At 41.2% G+C, this 23,354-nt stretch overlaps 1 protein-coding gene and 2 pseudogenes across 1 annotated transcript in view; all 3 read left to right on the forward strand.

The window, feature by feature from the left end:
• Positions 1–23,354, forward strand: part of LOC126629298 (protein MAEA homolog) — a 65,153-nt gene that overhangs the window by 34,552 nt on the left and 7,247 nt on the right. The window lies entirely within an intron of this gene.
• LOC126628857 (citrate-binding protein-like) lies at positions 8,439–9,431 on the forward strand (annotated as a pseudogene).
• LOC126628858 (cyclic nucleotide-gated ion channel 1-like) lies at positions 12,423–22,274 on the forward strand (annotated as a pseudogene).

Here is a 23,354-nt window from a genome sequence, read left to right on the forward strand (position 1 = left end):
CCATGGAGCTTTCACCACGGCCTGAGCCGTGCCATCCAAGGCTCACGGTACCAAAACCACGACCCAATCCGTGCCATCCAAGTTTACGTGGACCCAAGCCCAAGCCTCGCATTCACATGCACCGCGCGTTGAGCAGCCTGCTTCCGTCGAGCAGCCCACTCCCGTGGCCCAGCCTGCTCCTGCCAAGCAGCCTGCTCTCGTGACCCAGCCTGCTCCCGACGAGCATCCCACTTCCGTGGTCCAGCCTGCTTCCGTCGAGCAGCCCACTCCTGTGGCCCAGCTTGCTCATACCAAGCAGCCTGCTCTCGTGACCCAGCCTGCTCCCGATGAGCAGCTCACTCCCGTGGTCCAGCCTGCTTCCGTCGAGCAGCCCACTCTCACGGCCCAACCTGCTCCTGCCGAGCAGCCTGCTCTCGTGACCCAGCCTGCTCCCGACGAGCAGCCCACTCTCACGGCCCATTCTGCTCCAGTGGCTTTCCAAGCAGCCCAAGTCGACCCAAGACTATCTCAACCATCCGGACCTACCATCGAGCTAGGGGCATTCTCACCACATTTTTTCTCGGATTTGACATTTCCCAATTCAAATCTCGCGCCCGGAGTCTACCACATTTCCACTGCCCAATGAGGCGCATTCCTTCCAAGCTCTTCCAATCCAAATGGCGAACAACACTTGTCTCGACAAGTCATAGAGTTGACGAGCGCCCTTGCACAACAGACAACTTTGGTGAATCAACTTTTGCAACGCATTGGGATCCAACGTGCCCCGGACGAGGTATCCCGAAGTAGGATAAGGGCAGACGAACCTTTCCAGCAGCGTCCCGGCAAGCAGCCATTCGACCAGCCATGAGCCGAACGTTCAGACAGTGTACATTCCCGATTGGGCCCCCGAGATAGCGTATACTCCCGTCTTAGCGCGCGGAGGAGCGTGTACTCTCGACTAGGCCCACGGATGAGCATACATTCACAGTTGGGGTCACACTCCGATAGTCAACATGAGCAACCTTCCGGACAAAGTGTTCATTCGCGGTTAAGTCCACAAGGAGCATCATCCACCTCACATCAGAGTAGGCAGCACGACGGACGGAGAGAAGCAGTCACTCAATCCAGCTCAAGTTCAACCAGCAGCCTGCGAAGAACTCGCTCGCTTGCTAGGAACGTACCACATGCACTGCATCTGCGGCATAGATGAGCCAAACACATGGAAGAGCAGCCTAGACCAGCAAGTCATGGCTGGGGGCAGCCGAGAGCTCCGCTACCCCAACAAAGGCAAATTCAGGAAGAAGTAGAGAGACTCTTGACCAAGCGATTGCATGATTTCCAACGCAACGAGGTCACCGACGAGGCACTACGACGGAACATGACCAACATAAGCAGGTCACCCTTCACAGACGAGATCGAGCAGGCAGAGCCTCCACGAGAGTTCATCATGCCACATTTCACATCTTTCAAAGGGGATGAAGACCCGGAGAGACACTTAAAGCGCTACCGAAACGCAATGATCCTTTATCGAAACAACGATGAGCTCATGTGCAAGATATTCGCCACCATTCTACAAGGCGAGGCGCAAGATTGGTTCTACACCCTGCCGCCACAATCCATCCGGAATTTCTATGAATTTTCTTTGGTTTTCACCAAAGAATATTCATCCTATCGCTCGATCAAAAAGAAGTCTGATCATTTGTTCAACGTCAAGAAGAACCCAAAGGAGTCGCTTCGCGACTATGTGAGGAGGTTCAAAGTAGAGAAGGCAAAAATAGTCGGATGCAACGACTCGATAGCTAGAGCAGCCTTCCAAAAAGGACTTCCAGCAGACCACCCGCTATTCAGAAAATTGATCATGAAAGAAGATCTAACTCTAGCAGACTTTTTTGCTTTGGCAGAGAAGTATGCACTTTGGGATGAGGCTCGCCAATGCACATTCAAGGACTTGAAGAAGTACCCGACATCACCTCCCTAGAAGCAGCGGAGAACTTATTCACATGTTTGACGGTATCTAAAGGAGCAATAAGCTCTACCATCATGCGAGAAGAGATGGGGGCCCGACTACCTGTATTCCACAGTTACCTGTATTCTACAATTCAAAAGCTCTCCTCGATGTTATAAAAAATTCAAAAGCTAACTTTGGCGATAGTTGTTGCAACCTAGAAGCATAAGTTTTACTTTCAAACACATGCAATCATCCTAATGACGTACTATTCTACCCAATCGAGACGCGCGACGATAAAAGCGTAGACCCTGGCGGATGTAAAGTTTTCTGATGAACGCAACACTGGAAGGACACACTCGAAAGCAAGTTTTGTCCTCGTCACCCTAAAAGATTCTACATAGGAGCAACATGTACCGGCAGTTGAGTACCATTTCTTTCTGCGCATCACACGGCCCTAGCCGACCCTTGCTCAATGATTCAACTCTAGAGTGGCCCAATACCGGCAGTTGAGCATCTCTTGTTGCGTATGACATGGCCTCATCTCCACAGCTCCCTACTGCACCTTCACGTCGAGCCTAGGTGATGCAACAGAGCGGCCCAACGATGCCTCAGAAGTAGCCGAACACACTCTAGCTGCGCCTACTCCACCCGATGGAGACTTCTGGCATTTGCATGTCGACGGCGCAGAAAAGCCTTCATCACTGCCGGCAGAGAAGGCTCCAAAAAGATGGATCCCATATGGGAAGGTCCGTACAAGATCAGCAGAGTAGGGGGCAAGAGTAATTACACCCTCACCACCATGAAGTGGCAAAAAGATTGAAAAGAAATGGATGGCCTACAATCTGAAGAAGTACCATGTGTGACCTCCCGCTACATCAAAACGCGAAGACTCAATAAGCTCAACGGGCACCACCTCACAAGCTGAGGACTATCCAGTTGTTATGTAGTTCCTACCTTACAACTAAAGTTCTCGTTCGTTTCATTCGTTTTTCAATGAGGAATTTATAAGTAATCATAACTTGGCTTGGCTGCATGCTTACAACAACTAATCACTCCTGCACTTCAAAAGAAGACTGTGCCCTTCTTAGGGACTCATCGCAGGAATTGCGCCCCCCGAGGGACCAACCATGCTCTCCAGTGTGAGAGGGTAAACCAATTCCCCGACACCCATATGGGTTAGCTCTCCAAGATGGGAGGATAAACTTTACACTCCGAATATCCAGACGTGGATGAGCCTGGCTGCCCTAGTATAACTAGATGCACGATGGCTTGCGCCGGGATTCCTAGAAGTAGCCGCAATGGTCTTTTTCAAGGCTTAGCTAACTGAAGGATTTTGGGTCTCTTGGCTTAATCCGTGGGGAACCGGGCCCTAGAGACGGAGAGGGCACATTACGCAGTACATCCGATGGACGGCTGCCCTGGAATCCTAAAGCTGCTACCGAGTGCACTAAGGTAGCCTACGGATTCCGGAAGACTGCCTACGGCTTGCCCTTCGAGCAGTAAAGCCGCGCTAGACTTATACAACCACACATTCTTGTGAAAGGTTAACAAGCTAGCGCGCATATACGAAGTTTTATCCACTGCCGGCATGCTACGTAGTCGATAAGCTTCACCTCTGCCAAGCGCGGAACAACCTACACCAAGTCCTAAAGTGTTGTGATACTTGCTACGCAACCTACGGAATTGAAGAAAGTCAAGGTTAACAGCCTAGTGGTTATGCAGACTTGTCTGCTTCTGTAAATAAGGCATTCGGCTGCCAACCCTATGGCTAACAACTTTGCAAAGTTCTACACCAACACCTACGGCTGCATAGGCTACGCGAGCTTGTCTGCTTATAAAAAAGTAGCATGCCTGCCACTGGTCTATCAAGTCTAAAGGTTAGGGCATGAATAAAAGAAGTGAAGATTAAGGAAAACGAAGGAAAACATGTTTATAAACAACTAGCAAAGGCCGAAGGAGTTCAAGCAAAACAAGAGCTACAAGGAAAAACAAAGAAAATCCTAAAGGCTACCTAAAATACTACACTATAGCAGCTTGGACATCCCACGGCTACTCGGTCGCCACACCTTCAACAGCCGTAACGCTCTTAGCAGCGGCATCATCCGGTGCTTCACCCCGGGCTACCCTAGTCTGGGCATTAACTTCTCCAACTACTTCACCAATGGAAGCCTTAAAAGTAAAAGAAAGAAAGTCTTCCGGAGAAATAGAGAAGCTCATCCACTCCCTTCTTAGCATAAGCAACAAAACGAAGCTCAGAAATTGCAAGCTTAAGATCATGAATCTAAGGCGAATCAATCTCAGCAGCAAAGGGAGCAGGCTTTGGCGCCACTTTAGCAGCAGAGTCCACCTTACCACTCTTCATAATAGCAAGTCTCTACAAAGGTGAACCGGACTTGGCTCCCAAAGAACGTCCTGGTACAGACTTCGGCACTGGGGGCATGATAAAACCTTTACGCTGAGCAATCTTATCCACAATTGTACTAGCCATTCTTAACATGGAAGACGCCACATGCTCAGATTTAGCAGCCTTATTTTTCTTCCCATTGGAAGAAGTCATGTCAATCACATACCTCTCGGTAGCAAGCGGACCCTCATGAGCAGCAGAAGAAGTCTTCAGTTTTTTCTTAACTGGCATCTTATGAGCAGGCGGGGAAGATCTCTTCTTTCCATCTTCATTCATAGTAAGCTCCACGACAGCGATCAGACGAGCCAATGCATCCGCCTTGATCCTCTTTACCTCCTCTTTTTGGAGCAGCCTACATTTCTTTAAGCAAAGAGGACTAAGTAGCCAACGACATTCATGGTACTCAGCAGGGGAGCTCAACCCAGCACTCCAGCAGGCAGGAGACCTGCATGCCCAACATTCCAGCAGCCCATGAGACCCGCAATCTCCTTATTTCTTTCAATCGCCAGCCTGGCCCGAGTCAGGTCCAAGAGCCCAAAGGACATGAGCCATGCGGCTCGCCTAGCACTGCGCCCCAGCGCCACAATCCTCGACCCCAGCTGCACAAGCTGCCCTTGGCTCAAGCCAAGCCAAGCTACCCAAGCAGTGGTCCCTGCCACGACATCTCCTCAACCCATGCCGAGCCAGCTCCTGGCCCCTGCCAGCCGACGTGCCGCACCATCTCGACGGCTACCCCGCAATAGCACTATCCAAGAATAAGGCAAGAAAAATTAAATTTTTCTTACATTGGTGTGGCACGAAGAAGACGAAGAAAGCAACGAAAGACGGTCCTTTGCACGGGCAAGATGTAGAAGATTGCTAGAGGAGGGGGAACAAATATCCTCTAAGCTATCTCTCTCTTGTAGGGTAGAATAAATCGCTCTCCAAAGTTGATTTAATAACCCACTTAAGGTGGACTTAAATAGGCTTTGAGAGAAATTTATTTCCTTTTCCTAGAAGGATCTAATTTCTTATTAAAGAGAGAATCAACATCAAAATAGGAAGCAGTCTTAAGTTTCCTAAAGCAAGAAGATCTCTACACCTGCTGCCCTTTTCTGCGAGCAGCCCAATAGGTGTGGGGGCATTTGTGGAGCCAAAAATATTCACTAGGCGACACATGGACTTTTGGACAAAAAAGGACAAAAATACCCTCGAGGCATACCGGGTTTCCTACACGCGAGTAGTGGAGAATCATTTTTTCAACCAAGTCAAAAGTGCCTAAAATAGGTATCAACTTAAAACCTAATTTATTCATATATTTCCCATTTCATTATTTAGCTAATCAATTAGCTAAATAATATACTTATTCCTTTCATATTTCATAAAATCATAATAATTGACTAATTAAGGGATTATTTACCTAATCAATCCCTTAATTATCAATTTGAAACATCCACTCAAACCTAAAAACACAAGAGGGCCGGCTATCCCATTCAAAACCTAATCCATTACCTTTTTTCTACCTTTTCCCACCATTTCTTCCTTTTTAGCCAATCAATACCATAATTACCAAAACATTTCCTTTCATATTCAATTAGCCAATTAATTGGCTAATTAAACCAAAAACTAAAACCTAAAATTCCCACCTAGTAGCCGGCCACATTTTCTCCCTAAAGTTAACCTACCTAGCCCTATAAATAGGTATCTATTTTCACCAAGTGGAGAGGCCAATTCTCTTACAAAAAATCCCAAATATTCTAAACACTATTTCTCTCTAAAATTCTAACTTTGGCATCGGAGGTTCTTCGGCCAAAGCCCCCCATTGATCGTGGACGCGTGAGGCTCTTGGCCTTAACCTAAGGTGCTAGTTGTTTTGTAGGTGCAAAATCGTCCAAGATCAAAGAGGAGAAAATTTGCATCCACATCAACAATTTAGTGAGGGAGTCTTGTACTTACAAAAGAATAGCAATTATTCTATTCAGTGTCTAGCCGGTTTCTTCTGTTTGATAAGCTTTCTTCATGTTCTACTCTTCCAAGCCTTGGTTTGGGGATCTCATGTTCCAACATAAGGGTTGTTTCCCTCCCTCTTAACCGATCATACTACACTAGTAGAAAAACATGTTTGCACAACGGAATCTTGTGGGACGCAGCAAATTTCGTCGCGCAAAGTATGTTTGCGCGACCCTAAACACAAAACGTCATGCACAAGACGTTTGTGCGATGAAGGGTGACGTCGCGCAAAACATCTTTGCGCGACGCAAAAGTTTGTCCGTCGCCCAAACACCATTTGCACGACGGTTTGTGCGTTGCGTAAGATCTTGGCGCTAAATAAAGAATGCTTTCCCGCCTTGTGACAACTTTGCACGACGCACGTAAACATGTGTCGCGTAAAGCTGTTTTGTGCAACGGACGTGAACGTACGTCGTGCAAAGTTGACTTAGCACAACGAAGGCATGCGTCGAGCAAAGTCAACAACTTTTTCTACTCCACTTATTTAGTTTGGGAGGCAGAAACTGCAAACCCAGTTGCAGCAGCTACCTCCATCCCCCATCTCTCTTCAAAACCTTCTCCAATCCCTCCCTTGCTATTTGATGGTCTTTGATTTGGAGTAAGCAAATCTAATTTAGCCGTTGAAAATTGATTTTTTTTTCTTTTCAAAAACGTGAATTGAATACTTTTGATGGCTTATATATATGAAGGTTTCAATCATTTGTTTTGAATGTTGATTGTATAACAGTATAGAATCAGCTGAATTTGATGAGAGAATGCTTGTTATTTGGATTGTGTTTAGTGGTTTATTGAACAATTTAATTCAATATGAGTTGGACCGTATGAGTCTCATTAGGATATGCATCTGTATGCAATCTGCCTCAAAGTTGTTGACTTGCCTTCGGTCACTAGGAAATTTGTAAGTCTCAGGGTCGTCGTAGTTACAACAGAGAACAAGATGTCTTCCTTATTAGTTTTTTTGTTTTCAGAAGACAATGGTAGTGGATATATGCAACGAAAAGATATACAGAGAAAAGAATGCTACAACATTAGGGTATATTTTTCATTTTTCTTGTGGTTGTACTGAGATCATTGGGTTCCATGTTTCCTTCATATTATTAGACAGTCAGGTTAAGGATATTCTTTTCTGTAGACCAACTTGTTTATAATAACCAGATTTTACCACGGTAACATACATTTTAGTTTTTACAGTAAATTGGGTTTTCATTTTCGACTTTTATTGCCCATGTTAATTAGCATACTTTTACACTGCTCTGGTAATGTTGATCACAGGGACCCATGAATGCTTGTTATTTGTTGCAGCTTTACTGTACAATGAAAATGAAGTCTAAAATGTTTTGTCGTTATGTTTGTGCTACTAGGACAGCATGTCAAAGCAATATCTTCCCCTTTTAGGCCAACCAATTGCATTATACAGGTAACTGACTCACACTCTCTCAGTCAAACTACTTGGGGAACTTTTCTAATTTTAGGACACAACTTATCAAACCAACTACAATGCATTTTTTTTTTAATTCGCTGAATATTTATCTGATTGATTATAATGATGAATAAGCACTTTCAGTTTGTAACTTTAGAAGGATTATAAATGAATGAACTATTTGGACTATTTGGCTGTAAGACCCAGTTACTTGTAGATGCCAAAAGTTCCTACCGACAATACCAAGTTTGAGATGGTGGATTATTGGATGCCAATTTCTAGACACAGTTACTCCTGTGACTGAAACCTGACCTCTTTGGGTCTTTATAGTTCTAGTTGCAATAGTCATTTTCAGATTCTCTTGTGTAGGTGTGTAAAGTGAAATAAAGGGTGCATAAATCACTTTATATTACAATGAAAATGAAGTCTAAGAGAAATTTAACTACATTTGAGATGTCACAATGTACATAAATCACTTTATTTTCTTCACTAAATTAATTTTTATTAATTTTATCTATTTTATTTAGTTTTAGTAATTATTGTGATTTAGTTTATTTGTATGCACATATTTTTGTACATCACGTACATAATTGTTTTGTGTTGTAAGAAGTTAATACTACTTAACTTCGTACCCTTTTTTCAAGAAAAACTTAGTTTCCCGTTGAGATTAGTTGAATTTTGTGCATGGATATGAAAGCATGACTGCGGTCCAATTAATTCTTGAATTGTCCTATTTTTTGGACAGTTTGGGAATGCATAGTTATGTGTTGAAGTTTGCAGTTCATGTTTTGATAGTGGAAATTTTGGTAACATTTCCTGATGTTCTTTGAGTACACGGTGGATATTATGAATCTACGACGTGCACTTAAAGAACTGTAAGGAGATGCTGCCGAAATTAGCCCACGTCAAAATTTAATCCATTGGAATCGTAAATTACGGCACATAACTGTGCATTCCTGAATGATTTTTGGCTTTGTGCGACGATCATACCTACGTCGCGCAAAATGTTTTTTTTACTAGTGCTACCACATTCAGAAGCCTTACGATGTTCCTGAAAATCAGCGCTACAGCTTCATCAATGGAGTTCATAAATGTTGGGTCTACTCCACGGACAAACCTCACACTACTACCAGCCAAACCTGCCTCGTACTGAGATCGCCATAGAAGTAAGCCATACATACCAAAACACAATCGACTAGCCTCTTAATGCTCTTGATATATAATTGAAATCGCTTGTTATATAACGATTATGCAATCCAAGTTTCTGTATATATCTTGCGTATGGATTGCATTCACAAGGATACGGTTACTCTTCTGGTGTGTGGGAATTTGAAGCATATGGGTATGTGCCTTATGGGACATCAGGTGTGTGCATAATGCAAGTTTTCGGAGCAACTGCTCCTCATGCCACAACCCTAATGCTTAGGGTTTACAATGGCTCACTCACATACTACAGGGAAACGGTTCTGGTACTCGACATCTACGATAAATGGTTCAAGCTCAATGTGATTCACGATGTCGTTGCTGCGAAAGTGAAGGTCTACATCGATGGACGCCTCAAATTAGAGGCAGATGGTCGCGGAGGGACGTCTCATGAATTCAAATGTGGTGTATACGCCCAGCATAATGACTCGTGTTATATGGAGTCTCGTTGGAAACACATTAAAGTTTTAAGGAAGTGCGGGCATTGAACCATTTCCTACGATGTATAGAAATTAATGTGAAGTAATGTTAAAGCTTCTGTGCTCGTCATCACTCATGCATGCATGAATGAATATTTAAACGATTGATGCATGCATAAAAGAAAGGGTGATATATATATATATATATATATATATATATATATATATATATATATAATGACAACAGTGGATGCAAATTTCCACCTTCCTTCGATTGACGAATCTGTACCTACAAAATAATAACACCTAAAATTAAGGTTAAAAACCTCATGTGCCCACTATGAATAGGGGGCTTTGGTCGAAGAATCTCCGATGCTAATGTTAAAATTATGAGAAGAATGTGTTTGAGTGTTTGCTGGTAGCAAAAAGCCTCTTTTAGGGGTAGCTAAAGCTCTCCAAATTTTGAAGATAAATGGAGTATTTATAGGAGAGGAGGAGGAAATGTGGGCCGGCCCTCTAGGGTAGGGGTGGCCGGCCCTAGGGTGAAATTTAGGTGGGAATATTCCAAGATATTTGTGTAAATAAATATTTTGGAGTAATTAGGTAAATATCCTAAATAAAGGAAATTAGGATAACTTTCTTAAAAGAGGTTTTCTTTGATTATGAATGTATTTATGATAAGAATAAGGAATTATCCTATCATAAATACCTTTGACTTTTCCTACGGGTAAGGGTGCCTTGAGTAGTCGTTGATCTCTTCCTACTCTACCTTAGATGCGCATGATGAATGAGGCTACTCCTTGCTCATTTAATAGGGGTAGTCTTGTCTTTCTTGGGAAATAATCTACGTGTCAACTCCATGATTTTTGGGATTATTTTTGACTCCACAAATGTCCCCACACCTGCTGGGCTGCTTGCAAAAAAGAGTAGGAGGTAAAGGAATCCAAAGCTATGATGGAGTTTGTGTTCCAATTGATGTAGATTCCCTATTTGATTTGGAATTTAAATTCTTCTAGGAAAGGGAATGTAATTGCCACCAAAACCTATTTAAGTCTACGTCAAGCAAGGGGTTAAATAAATTTGGAGTGCAATTAAAACCCCACAAGAAAGAGAGAAAGCCAGAGGATATTTGTTTCCCTTCCCCTAGCAATCTTCTTTGCTTACCCGTGCAAAGAATTATGTTTCGTTGCTTTTCTTCTTCTCTAAGGTAAGAAAAAAAATAATTTTCTTTTTCTTCTGGATTTTTTGGAGCCTCGGGGCTCGAATTTTTTGCTCAACAAAGGTTGAGCACTTGGGAAAGTGTGCTGCGGCATGATGCTATGCTACTACTGCATGGAGTGGCGGCGGCTGAGCCGGCCCGTGCAGCAAAGGAGAGAGGAAAGGAGGCGCGGGCCTCTTTCCTTGGTTAGCTAGGCCTAAGGGCCATTGGGCCACCAGAAAGAGGGTGAGGCAGCGCTGGGGCGCTTGCAACATGTCTTTTAATAATTATTCCTTGTGCCATTGTAGGATTTTTTCAAACATGTCTTCCTTGAGCCTTAAGGATGATGAATTTATTCTGTTGTTGTATCACCAGGGCGGATCTGTAAGTAAGCTAGGTTACTTCAGGGCTGCTCATGTCAAGGTAGGTTTCGATGAGCAGTTCAAAGGCTTCCTCGATATTTTTAATCATGCAATTTCGTCTAGGGTTCGCGTGAAGTGGGCCAATGATGGTAGCAGCCGTGAATCGTGTGGATCTAGGAAAGATATCAAGTTTCACCCCTACTACTTCGTGTTGGGGTTCACCTTTCCCATGCCTTGATTCTTCCATAAGGTGATCTGCTCTATGAAGTGTGCTCTTGCTCAGTGCTTTCCAAACACAATTTGCGTGATGGTGAGGTTCCACAACTTGAGCAGGTTCTTTGACTTGGACCTGATTGCCAACAAATTTTGGTACTTTTTTGGCATAGGTCACCTGATGACCTGTCATAGGCTATTCGATCACTCGAGTAAAATGCTTTATGACTGGTCTAGAGAGACCCTAGAGATTAGCGGAGAGTGGGAATCCGACTCCTTGCCTAGGCTGCACGTTTCGACTGCTTTCATCGATGGTAAGTAGGTTGTTTAGTCTTTAAGATGCTTTATACTTTTGCTGAGTTGCCTTTTGATTTTTCTTCCTCTGTTTATGTAGATTCAGAATTCGGTTTAACTCCTAAGACTTTTCCAAAAATAAAGAATGTGCATATCACTTTAGGGATCCCTGCTGAATATCACGAATGGTGTTGGCTGCTCAGTCCTCTTCGTAAGGAGAAATGTGGGCTACCCTTGCAGAAGGAGATTAAGAGGATCAAAGGTGAGGCGTTTGCTCGTCCGATCGCTATTATGGAGCCTGTTGCAAGTGAAGGCGGGGGAAAAAGATCTTCATCTCCTACTCGAGAGTCATTGGTGGAGAAAAAGTTGAAGACTTCCTTTGCTGCTCGCGAGGGTTCGTCCACTGTTTGGAGGCTCGTGATTGACGTAACTTCTTCCAAGGGGAAGAAAGAGGCTGCTGGATTTGAGCCTATAAAGCTTACTGCCCCGAGGGTTGCTAAAACAATTACTGACAGGATTGCGCTGTGGATGAGTTCTGTTGTGCCCCATGTGCCTGGTTTTATTTTGAGACAACCTTTCGTGCACACGTTCGATCTGATTCCAGAGGTGCGTGCTGCGATAAAGAGCGATGATGGTGATTTCACTGCCAAGGCTTTGCCAGGGTCGACCCTTTCTATCGAGAAGGAGGTGCTTGCCTACATGAGTAGCCATGATCAACCTGCCAAACTAGCCTTAGGGGAGTTTTCCGAGATCCATGCACTGTTGAAGCCTGATCTGCTTGAGGACATGGAAGCATGTGCCAAGTTTGTTGATGGTGTGAGCAAGGTTGTCGACTCCAGTTTCTTTGCAAGGCATAAGGCTCAGTCGCGAAGGGGTTCCCTGTTTGCTATGATGCATAAATATGTGATCTCGGCAGCCGAGTACACGCGTATGGAGCAGGATGACCTTTAGGCTACTAGGGAGATAACTGTAGCTATTGTAACAGAAGCTTGCATGGCTGCTGATAAAATTAAAGAGTTGGAATCTGAACTTGTCTTTTTGAAGATATCTAATGTCTCTACCCCCACTGCTTTACAACTTGAGACCGCTCTCCAAGAGATCAGTGGCTTGAAAGCTCAGCTTGACGCGATCTAAGGGAAGTATGGCATTGCAGAGAAAGAGATTGAAGTCTAAGTGTTGCTGGTGTTGGTCTTTGAGCGTGCCATTTTAGAATTTTGGTCTACCTGCGATGCCAAGGATGTGGAGCTGCTCACTATGCATAATGACATTGTTCGATTGAAGAAGGCCATCAGTAGACTTAAGTCCAAAGAAGTGGAGCTGCAAGGAGTGTTGTTTGCCAGTGAGAACCTGAAAAAGGAACTAGATGAGTTGTAGAATGCTCATATTGACCTGACTGAGGAAAATAATCAGTTGAAGAGCGAGAAGTCTTGTCTTGAGGTTGTCCTTGCCCCAGGTCAAGCCGACTTCTACAAGCTTGGCTACATAGATTATTTCCTTGGTATGCAGTCTGACTACGCCTTTTCAGATAAAGACCTCAAGCGTTTTGCTACTTCTTTCAAGGATCTGCTTAAGTTTTCATTCGAAAGCGCCATTGGTGGAGCAAATGAGGATCAGGCTGCCAAGGTAGGTGCGGCCAAAGGCAGCGATGCCCATGCAGGGGCGGTTGATAACAGTGCTACCTAGGATGGCACAATTGTAGATGAAGCGCAAGAGGTTGATGCTGCTAGGAGCTATGTGGCTGCTGAAGATGTCCAAGTTGTTGAGGAGTAATCTCTTTTGATAAACATTGGAATTTACTTTCTTTTCCTTTCCTGCTTTGCTTTTTCCTTTGCTTGAACTCTGTTGACCTTCATGCCAGTTTACCAATTTGCTAGAAATTAATAAACTACTTTTCTTCGCTTTACTTCTTCTTTGTCTCTTTGCCTTGCTTCAAGCTTTAGCCGTATAATGAACAACTAAGCATGCTGCTTGGAACAAAGCAATCAAGCTCATCTTTATTGTTTTAGGCGCCAACTTTGGGTTGTCGGGTGTGAATCTTCGCTTGCTTGAGGTACTTTTTGAAACTTCTAACTTGCAGGGCCGAATGACATCTAGCAAACTTAATTAATACTACTTTTTTTTAAGACCTGTAAACCTTATTTAATTTGTTACTTTAAGTGAAGTCGCATTTAATTTTTTTTTAATATATATATTTTAAAATCTTTACTAAGTCTGATCTAATTAATCAACTTGTTGATTAATTAGGTATTCGAATCCTTAAAGTACTTTTTTTCTATTCAACGAATGATGGATTGTTGGCATTCTGCATGTCGAAAAGAAGATGGATGTGACAGTAGTAGTTTTGGTTGTCATGACCATCACACATTTAGAAACATCAAAATTCTAAATGATTTATGCCCTATAAATCTGTCAGATGCAAAAATGTTCGATCTTGGCATTTTTATTAGTGTTCTTGAATCCGGCATAACAGGATCAACCAATTATTTTAAAAAATTCTCAAACTGTTTTTGGTGGGGCTTACGAAATTTGAGGTTGGTGTTATAAAATGTAAAAGTTATAGAGATATAACCTTTACTCGGGACAGGAACGAAGCAGTTGCAGATTATTATACCAACACAAGCTGTTGCAGAGGAAGTAATGTATATTATTGCTATTAGATATTTTCTCTTCCTTTTTCTCTCTCTCTGCTTCGTTGAACATTCGTAAAGCTCTATTTATAGAGCATCACGATGGAAACAAACAAAAACACTATTGAGCATATGATATGTCTACTGTATGCATGTGGGCATACATTATTATACTATTTACAACACTCCCCCTTGGATGCCCACATATCAACATCAGTTGCCTCATTAAAACCTTGCTTGGAAAAACCCTGTGGGAAAAAAACCATAGCGAAGGAAAAAGAGTACAACTTTATCCGGATGGTATTGAGCATGCTTATGTTGCCTCGTTAAAACTTTGATAGGAAAAACCCAGTGGGAAAAATCCTAAGCGAAGGAAAAAGAGTACAACATGCATGTATCATGGATGCTCCCCCTGAATTGGATCTCCCCCTGATTCTGCATTCTTTAAATTTGTAAGCCGACGTAATCCGATTCCCTGCACCAGTTTCTGAAATATGCACTTTGGTAGAGACTTGGTGAACAAGTCTGCTAAATTTTCATTGGAACGGATTTGTCTGACTTCAATAACTTTAGCCTTCTGAAGCTCATGTGCGCTGAAAAATCTTGGAGATATGTGTTTAGTCTTATCACCTTTGATAAATCCTTCCTTCATCTGGGCGACACAAGCTGCATTATCTTCATGGATGACAGTTGGAGTGTCTGTCTTTGAAGGTAGACCATATGAATTCCGGATGTGATGGATCATTGATCTTAACCAAGAACATTCACGACTTGCTTCATGTAGAGCAATTATTTCCGAATGATTGGAAGATGTTGTAACTAGCGTTTGCTTCGTTGATCGCCATGAAATTGCAGTATCTCCATTAGTGAACACATATCCATTTTGTGAGCGGGCTTTATGCGGATCAGAGAGAAAACCAGCATCGGCGTATCCAACAAGGATTTGTTCATTTGTGGGCTTGTCTGAGTAGAAGAGACCCATATATGTTGTCCCACGAAGGTATCGTAGAACATCTTTGACTCCCTTCCAATGACGAATTGTTGGAGCAGAGCTGTACCTGGCTAACAAGTTAACTGAAAAAGCTATATCTGGTCTAGTACACTGTGCTAAATACAATAAAGCACCTATTACGCTCAAATATGGTACTTCTGGACCAAGGACCAGTTCATCATCTTCTTTTGGACGGAATGGATCTTTCTTAACGTCTAAAGAACGAACGACCATTGGGGTGCTAAGTGGATAAGCCTTGTCCATGCCAAATCGCTTCAGTATTTTTTCAATGTAAGCTGATTGATGGACCAAAATTCCACTAACACAATGCTCGATCTGCAGGCCGAGACAATATTTGGTTTTCCCAAGGTCTTTCATTTCAAATTCGCTTTTCAGATATTCAGCAGTTTTATGGAGCTCTTCAGGAGTCCCAACTAAGTTCATATCATCAACATATACTGCCACTATAGCAAATCCAGAGTTGGATTTCTTAATGAACACACAAGGGCAGATGACATTGTTGATATATCCTTCTCTAATCAAATACTCACTAAGACGATTATACCACATTCGCCCAGATTGTTTAAGCCCATATAGTGATCGCCTTAATTTGATTGAGAACATACCCCGTGGTTTGTTTGTTGCTTCAGGCAACTTAAGTCCTCTGGGACTTTCATATATATGTCAGTATCTAAATCTCCATATAGATACGCGGTGATGACATCCATAAGTTGCATGTCAAGTTTTTCTGAAATCACCAAACTTATTAAGTAACGGAACGTAATTGTGTCCATTACAGGAGAGTATGTCTCATCATAATCAATTCCAGGTCTTTGTGAAAAGCCTTGTGCAACGAGTCGTGCTTTGTATCTAGCAATCTCGTTTTTCTCATTTCGTTTCCTTGTAAATACCCATTTGTAACCTACGAGGTTTACATTAGGTGGGGTTTGGACTACTGGTCCAAAAACACTTCGCCTTTCCAAGGATTTTAATTCTGCCTGGATTGCATCTTTCCACTTAGGCCAATCTTGTCTCTGTTTGCATTCATCAACAGAGCGGGGCTCAATATCATCACTTAATATGATTTCAGTGGCTACTGCGAATGCAAACATATCGTCAATGATTATTTCATTCCGATCCCACAATTCATTAGCACATGCATAATTTATGGAGATTTCTTTGCTTTCATGTACTTCTGTCTCTTCAGGGTTATTTTCTTCTTCTGGAAGTCCAGAGTCATGAATTGTGGATTTGTCATTTACTCTCTTTTCCTGAATGATTTCATTTGGATTCAGTTGTGCCCTTGTCTTTCTCTTTCGAATGGCTGAATCTTTTGAACCTGGTGGTCTACGACGCTTCAGGCGTGCACTAGATGAATCATTCGCTGCCACTTTATTTTGTCCAACAGGGACATCAATTCTGGCAGGTGTATTTGCAGCTGGTATATGCGATTTTGTCACTTTCATAGTGTCATTAAATGCATCTGGCATTTGATTGGCAATGCTTTGAAGATGAACGATCATTTTTACTTCATTTTCACATTGAATGGTTCGAGGATCAAAATGAGACAAGGTGGGAACAACCCATGTCAGCTCTTTCCGTTCTTCTGGAACGGTCTTTTCTTCCCCTAACGGTGGGAAGACTGTCTCATTAAAATGACAATCAACAAAACGAGCTGTAAACATATCACCTGTCAAAGGTTCCAAATATCTAATAATAGATGGTGAATCAAAACCCACATAAATTCCCAGTCTACGCTGAGGTCCCATTTTAGTGCGTTGCGGGGGTGCAATAGGCACATAAACAGCACAACAAAAAACTCGTAAATGTGAAATGTTTGGTTGTTGTCCAAACACGAGTTGTATTGAGGAGTATTGGTGGTTGGCTATAGGTCTCAATCGAACCAATGATGCAGCATGTAGAATGGCATGTCCCCATGCAGAAACTGGTAATTTGGTTTTCATAAGCAGAGTGCGTGCTATTAACTGAAGCCGCTTGATCAATGCTTCTGCTAAACCATTTTGAGTATGGACATGAGGAACATGGTGTTCAACATCAATGCCCAATGTCATGCAGTAATCATCAAAGGTTTGAGACGTAAATTCACCAGCGTTATCAAGTCGGATTGATTTAATGGGATAATCTGGGAACTGTGCTCGTAACTTAGTTATCTGAGCAAGAAGTCTCGCAAAAGCTACATTTCGAGTAGATAAGAGACAAACATGTGACCATCTGGTGGATGCATCAACCAAAACCATAAAATATTGAAATGGTCCACAAGATGGTTGAATAGGTCCGCAGATATCCCCTTGAATTCTTTGTAGAAATGATGGGGATTCAACATCAACCTTTAGTTGAGATGGTCTAATTACCAACTTCCCTTGAGAGCAAGCCTTGCAAGGGTTATTATTTAAGACATCAATGTCTCTGCTCAATAATGGATGTCCATTAGAGTTGGTAATGATCCTACGCATCATGGTGGATCCTGGATGACCCAGACGGTCATGCCAAAGCATGTAAACCTTTGAATCAATGAACTTCTGGTTCATGATAGTATGTGATTCAACTGTCCTTATGTATATATAATATAATCCACTCGAAAAACCACGCAACTTCTCCAATATACGCTTCTGGGTATCATTGGAGGTAATGCATAGATACTCCACATTTTTTTGCACTTTTCGTTTCAATGTGGTATCCATTTAGACGTATGTCTTTGAAACTCAACAAATTTCGAGTAGATCAAGTAGCATACAATGCATTTTGTATGGACAATATTGTTCCATCTGGTAACATAATCTGGGCTTTCCCTAAGCCTTCAATTATACGTGAAGGTCCTGATATTGTTGTTACCCCTACTTTTGTAAGCATTAAGCTTGAGAAATACTTTCGATCACGAAGTATTGTATGTGTGGTTGCACTGTCTGCAAGACAAATATCTCCGCCATTTCTTATGTTCTGAGAATAACCACAGTTTTTATCCATGCTTTCTGAGTAAATGGAATCACAGTTAACAAACAATTTATAACAGGAAAATTTACATGCCATTTTTATTGAATCTGAAACACTAGTTTTAGACAACAAGTTCAGCATAATAAAAGTACAACAAACATAAACGATTTAGTCGGACCGATATACTTCATTCCCCCTTTCCATAATGAAGTCTGAAATATCTAGGTGAGTTGCGTCAAATTGCCCTGATAAATCAAACACTGGATCAGATATATCCATTGGTTTAGCCTGGTCGAGAAAATTGGTCTCGACACCCTTCTCCTTGAGGGAGGCTTGATACAACTCTACCAGATGTTTTGGGGTACGACAAGTTCGCGCCCAATGCCCATTGCCACCACACCTATGGCAGGCTCCTTCAGAGTTCCTGGGAGCATTGGTCATGTTAGCTTTGCCTTTGTGACGATTCACATTTTTGAAACTTGGGCCAGAATTATGCCTCTGATCCTGGTTGTGAAACTGACCACCATGGTTCTTGCCTTTCCTATTCCATCGACCTCGTTTGTGGCCACGTCCTCATTTATGATAATCACCTCCAGAGGATGTGGCGTTCACTTTGAGGGAGACAGCATTCACTTCTGGGAATGGTGCAGATCCAGTAGGTCGGGAATTATGGTTTTTCATCAGAAGCTCATTGTTCTGTTCGGCTACCAGGAGCACAGATATCAGCTGGTTGTATTCAGTGTAGCCTCGTGCTCTATATTGCTGCTGCAGGAGCACGTTATTGGCATGAAATGTGTTGTAAGTCTTTTCCAGCAACATTTCATCAGTAATGGTATCCCCACAGAGCTTCATCTGAGAGGTAATCCTGAACAACGCAGAATTGTACTCCGCCACTGATTTGAAATCCTGAATTCTCAGGTGAGACCACTCATAGCGAGCTTTTGGAAGAATCACCGTTGTCTAGTGATTGTATCTGCTTCGCAAGGCCTCCCAGAGAGCTAACGGATCTTCAACCGTTAAGTACTCACTCTTTAGTGCCTCGTCAATATGGCGACGAATAAAGATCATAGCCTTCGCCCGATCTTGAGAAGATGAGCTGCTTTCTTCTCTGATAGTATTTCCAAGATTCCCTGCTTCCAGATGGATCTTGGTATCAAGTACCCAGGTAAGGTAATTCTTCCCGGTAATGTCTAGGGCAGCATATTCAAGCTTAGCCAAGTTCGCCATTTTCTTTTCTGAAAGAAAACGAGATGTGTAAGAACTTGCAGTAATATGTATTCCTAGAGGAATGTGATGTTAGAACTTCTGGTTCTTACAAATTTTTCATTTTAATCTTCAGGCCAAAATGATAAGCACTCGAAACTTCTGGCTCGAGTTTTTCAGGATGAATGAGAAGGGTGATTGTACCGCACCATTCTCATTGAAAGAATGTAACATGGAATGGGTGATTAGTCTGTCCCACTCAAGTAGTAAGAAAATTTAAATACGCAGAGCATGGAGGGCGATTATACCGCACCACCTTTAATTGCAATGGAATTAAACAACATGTAAATTTAAATTTGGAGAGCAAAGTGGGCGATTATACCGCTCCACATGAAATTTGCAGTAAAAGTAGATCTGCAGTCCAAGATAGGCGATGATACCGCACCATCTTGGATCGTAGTAGGATGAAATTTGCAGTTCAAGATGGGCGATTGTACCGCACCATCTTGGATCAATATAAATAAATACTGGGTTAGTAATCAATATCCAAACCAAACAAGTAATCAAAGATGTATGTAACCACTAGTTGGAGAACTACGAGCAGGCATGGAGCAAATAGTTCGTCGCGAGGATATACTGCGCAGTTGAGGCAGAGGAAGAAGATGAACAGGAAAAACCTTAGAGGAAACATTTTTTTTTTTTTTCGTTCGGCGAAGAGAAATGAGAGAATGATTTCCCCTTTTTGTTTAGTGAATGTAAATGAGACATGGTTATACTTAGAGACTCGTGCTGATAACGTGTTATAAAATGTAAAAGTTATAGAGAGATAACCTTTACTCGGGACAGGAACGAAGCAGTTGCAGATTATTATACCAACACAAGCTGTTGCAGAGGAAGTAATGTATATTATTGCTATTAGATATTTTCTCTTCCTTTTGCTCTCTCTCTGCTTCGTTGAACATTCGTAAAGCTCTATTTATAGAGCATCACGATGGAAACAAACAAAAACACTATTGAGCATATGATATGTCTACTGTATGCATGTGGGCATACATTATTATACTATTTACAACAGTTGGTACATTTTCTCTTGCTTGTGTAGGCATGTATATAATGCGAAACCGTGACACCACAAAAAACAAAAAACAAAAAATACACAAGTTTTGACAAAAGTCTTAGATGTGGGGATGTGGTCTTAAGTATTAATTCTTTAGTGCTCATATGTTTTGCTCAATGAGCGCTTTTTGTAATGCAACTCATATGTTTTGTAATTCCAAGAGGATCTCCATGAATTGCCTTTAATTACTATGCCATGTTTCTTTATCTTCCGGAATTCCCATGCTAGAAAAATGGTTGTAGACTTTCTTACTTGTAATAAATTAAAAATTAGATTTCTATAACTTCATTTCATTTTTGCAGTTCCCTCGGTTCAAACCTTGAACCCAGTATAAATGGATGGGAAAGCCTCTTTACGACCTCTATTTCTATAATTGGTTTGCTCCTGTTTTTATATCTCCTGCTTGGAAATTTGCAGGTTTGTGCCGAATCTTTAATGCTACAATTTTGTCTTTTTTTCCCAATTACATGGATCGTTTGCTGGTTTTAAATTTTAATTAGGAATGATAAATAACTAACTGTTATTTAATCACGTAAAACGCGAGCTGTGAAGTAATGAACTGACCACCTATTTGTTGGTTTGGTTGCTGTGGATAGATGTATATGCAAATGCAAATTGAGGAGCATAAGCGCAAGTTGCGAGAGACACGAAAGATGGAAAATGGTCGACAAATAGAGTTGTGGTTATTTAAAAATGGCATTCCGACAAAGTCGCATAAGGAGATGAAGTTGCAGGTCATGGAAAAGGTACAACAAGCAATTGAAGGGAACATGGATGTTAATTTGGATAATGTTCTCCACAATCTTCCCTCGGATTTTCAAAGCCGTATAAAAAAATGTACGCCTTTGACTAAGCTCAAGGAAGTAAGTTTCCTCGATCCAAGCCTTTGGACTTAGTTTAAGCAGTAGCTTTGCCATATGTGACAAGATTTATTCACAGCATCTTAATTTGATGGGAAATGCAAAATGTTTTAAAATTGACATTTTACATTTTGGTTTGCCAGAAAACTCTATTGAACAGATGTAAAATACGCATTTTTGCCAAAAAATGTCAATATGCAAATTTACATTTTTATTTTAATCTTTTTTACATCTTTTAGAGATGAACACTACCGGTCAAAAAGATAAAACAAAACTAGATCTCAAAATTATCTCTCTCATTGAAATATGACTAATATTATATTTTTTTTAGAATATAAAATGGAATGTAAATGTGACTTTTACATCTCAAATTTTTATATCTCAATTAAATATGCTTTTGCAAACTTTAGGGGCTGTTTATAATCACATATTATTTTTTAGTTTTCATTATTGTTTGGTACTTAGTTTCCAAAAAAGTGAAAACTAAAAATCCAAAACCAAGCCAAAATTTAAAAATTGCAAAAAATTAGTAAAGTTTGATCCACACCTATATAGGCTATATAATAATATTGAAACGATCTTAATTATATACATCTTATTTACATTTCTTACTATTAATAAGTAAAATCCCATTTCTTATTTACACTTGCTGCACATTGAAATGCATCTTATGTACTAATCGCAGGCGTTTGAAGGTCTGGATGAAAGGGTGTTGAGAGAAATATGTCAGCATCTTAAGCCAAAGAAATTTATGAAGAATGATATCATTATTGAAGAGTGTGAAAAATTCGAAATGATGGTCTTCATTGTATATGGACTTGTAGACATTGAAAAGAAAAATTCAGATGGTTCTTGTAATAATTCGCAACAAGGTGCAGGAGAATTATGTGGACAAGATCATCTTGTATGTGGATCTCGGGCAAATCATGTTCTCTGCGGATCTCGGGCAAATGGGGAGTATGCTAAGGCGTTTGGTGACGTTGAAGCCCTTGTTATCATGGCTAAAGAAGTGTACTCTCTAGATTTAGAGAGCAAATTGACGCTTTTGAACTTTCTTTATATTTATGTCCGAGATGGGCATACGTCACGAAGTAAAGGTGCGGAAGCGAAGTCATGACAGTTATGTTAATGCTATGTGTATGTAATCAGTTAGTTTGTTGTGTTCGGTTCGAGACTATTTTTGCTCTCCATCATTAATTATGGTCGATGCTCACATCCTCTTAATAGCTTGCCACATGTTCCACTAACCAACTAGAGTTAACTTTATTATTAAATATCTTTGAAAAATAAAAATAAAAAGTTAATTAAATATTCAACCCAATCCAACCCTGAGAATTGAGAAATACACCGTCCTTCCCCTTTCGACCAAACAGCCACTGCCACCCATCACCCAACCCTGGTGACGGAGACCAACACCCACCACCTTGCCAGTGTCGTCGCCCCACCAATCGCAATGTCGTTTTTCTCCGACTAGATTCGCCATCGTCTTCCTCCTTGAAGAGAAACTCTGAAGATCGGGACATCAATTGCTTTCAATCTGTCTTCTGTGTATCTTCGAGAATTTGCAACTGAAGGTTTAATGGCGATTTTAACAAAAAGAGAGAGACTTTGTAGGGTTTCTGGATGGGATATTCGAAGAGTTTTTTGTTTATTTATTTTTTTAATTTTAATGTTTTAAAATTACAAGTGGAGCTTTAATGATAGAGACATTACCGGGTTTGCTGGATGGAGAATTTCAAAGAGTTAATATTTATTTATAGTTTTTAATGTTTAAAATTGATTTTAAATATTAAAAAAGATATATTAATTAGGAAGTTTGCAAGGATTAAAAGATGGTACATATAACAACCATTAAAATGTATGATAAGCATATACCAGAGTTCATGTGAATGAACAAAAATACACCCATTTGATTCTGTACATAGCTTTGGCTCTATATACCACACAAGTGCAATTAATCATTAATTAAATCAAAGGAATATTTTTCAAACTGAAAAATTGTGATTCTATACAAATTTGGTACGTTTTAACAATTATTATTGACAATGATTATTTTAGTTTTCGTGTATGATTCAATTATTTAATAAATGAGATTAATTTATAATAAGTTGGTATAGTTGTGTTACGTGTCCACTATTTGTTCTAGTTAGGTCTCTATCGTATGCTTCGCCATAG

The sequence above is a fragment of the Malus sylvestris genome, chromosome 7 (genome assembly GCF_916048215.2).
Source record: "Malus sylvestris chromosome 7, drMalSylv7.2, whole genome shotgun sequence".
NCBI lineage: Eukaryota > Viridiplantae > Streptophyta > Magnoliopsida > Rosales > Rosaceae > Malus > Malus sylvestris.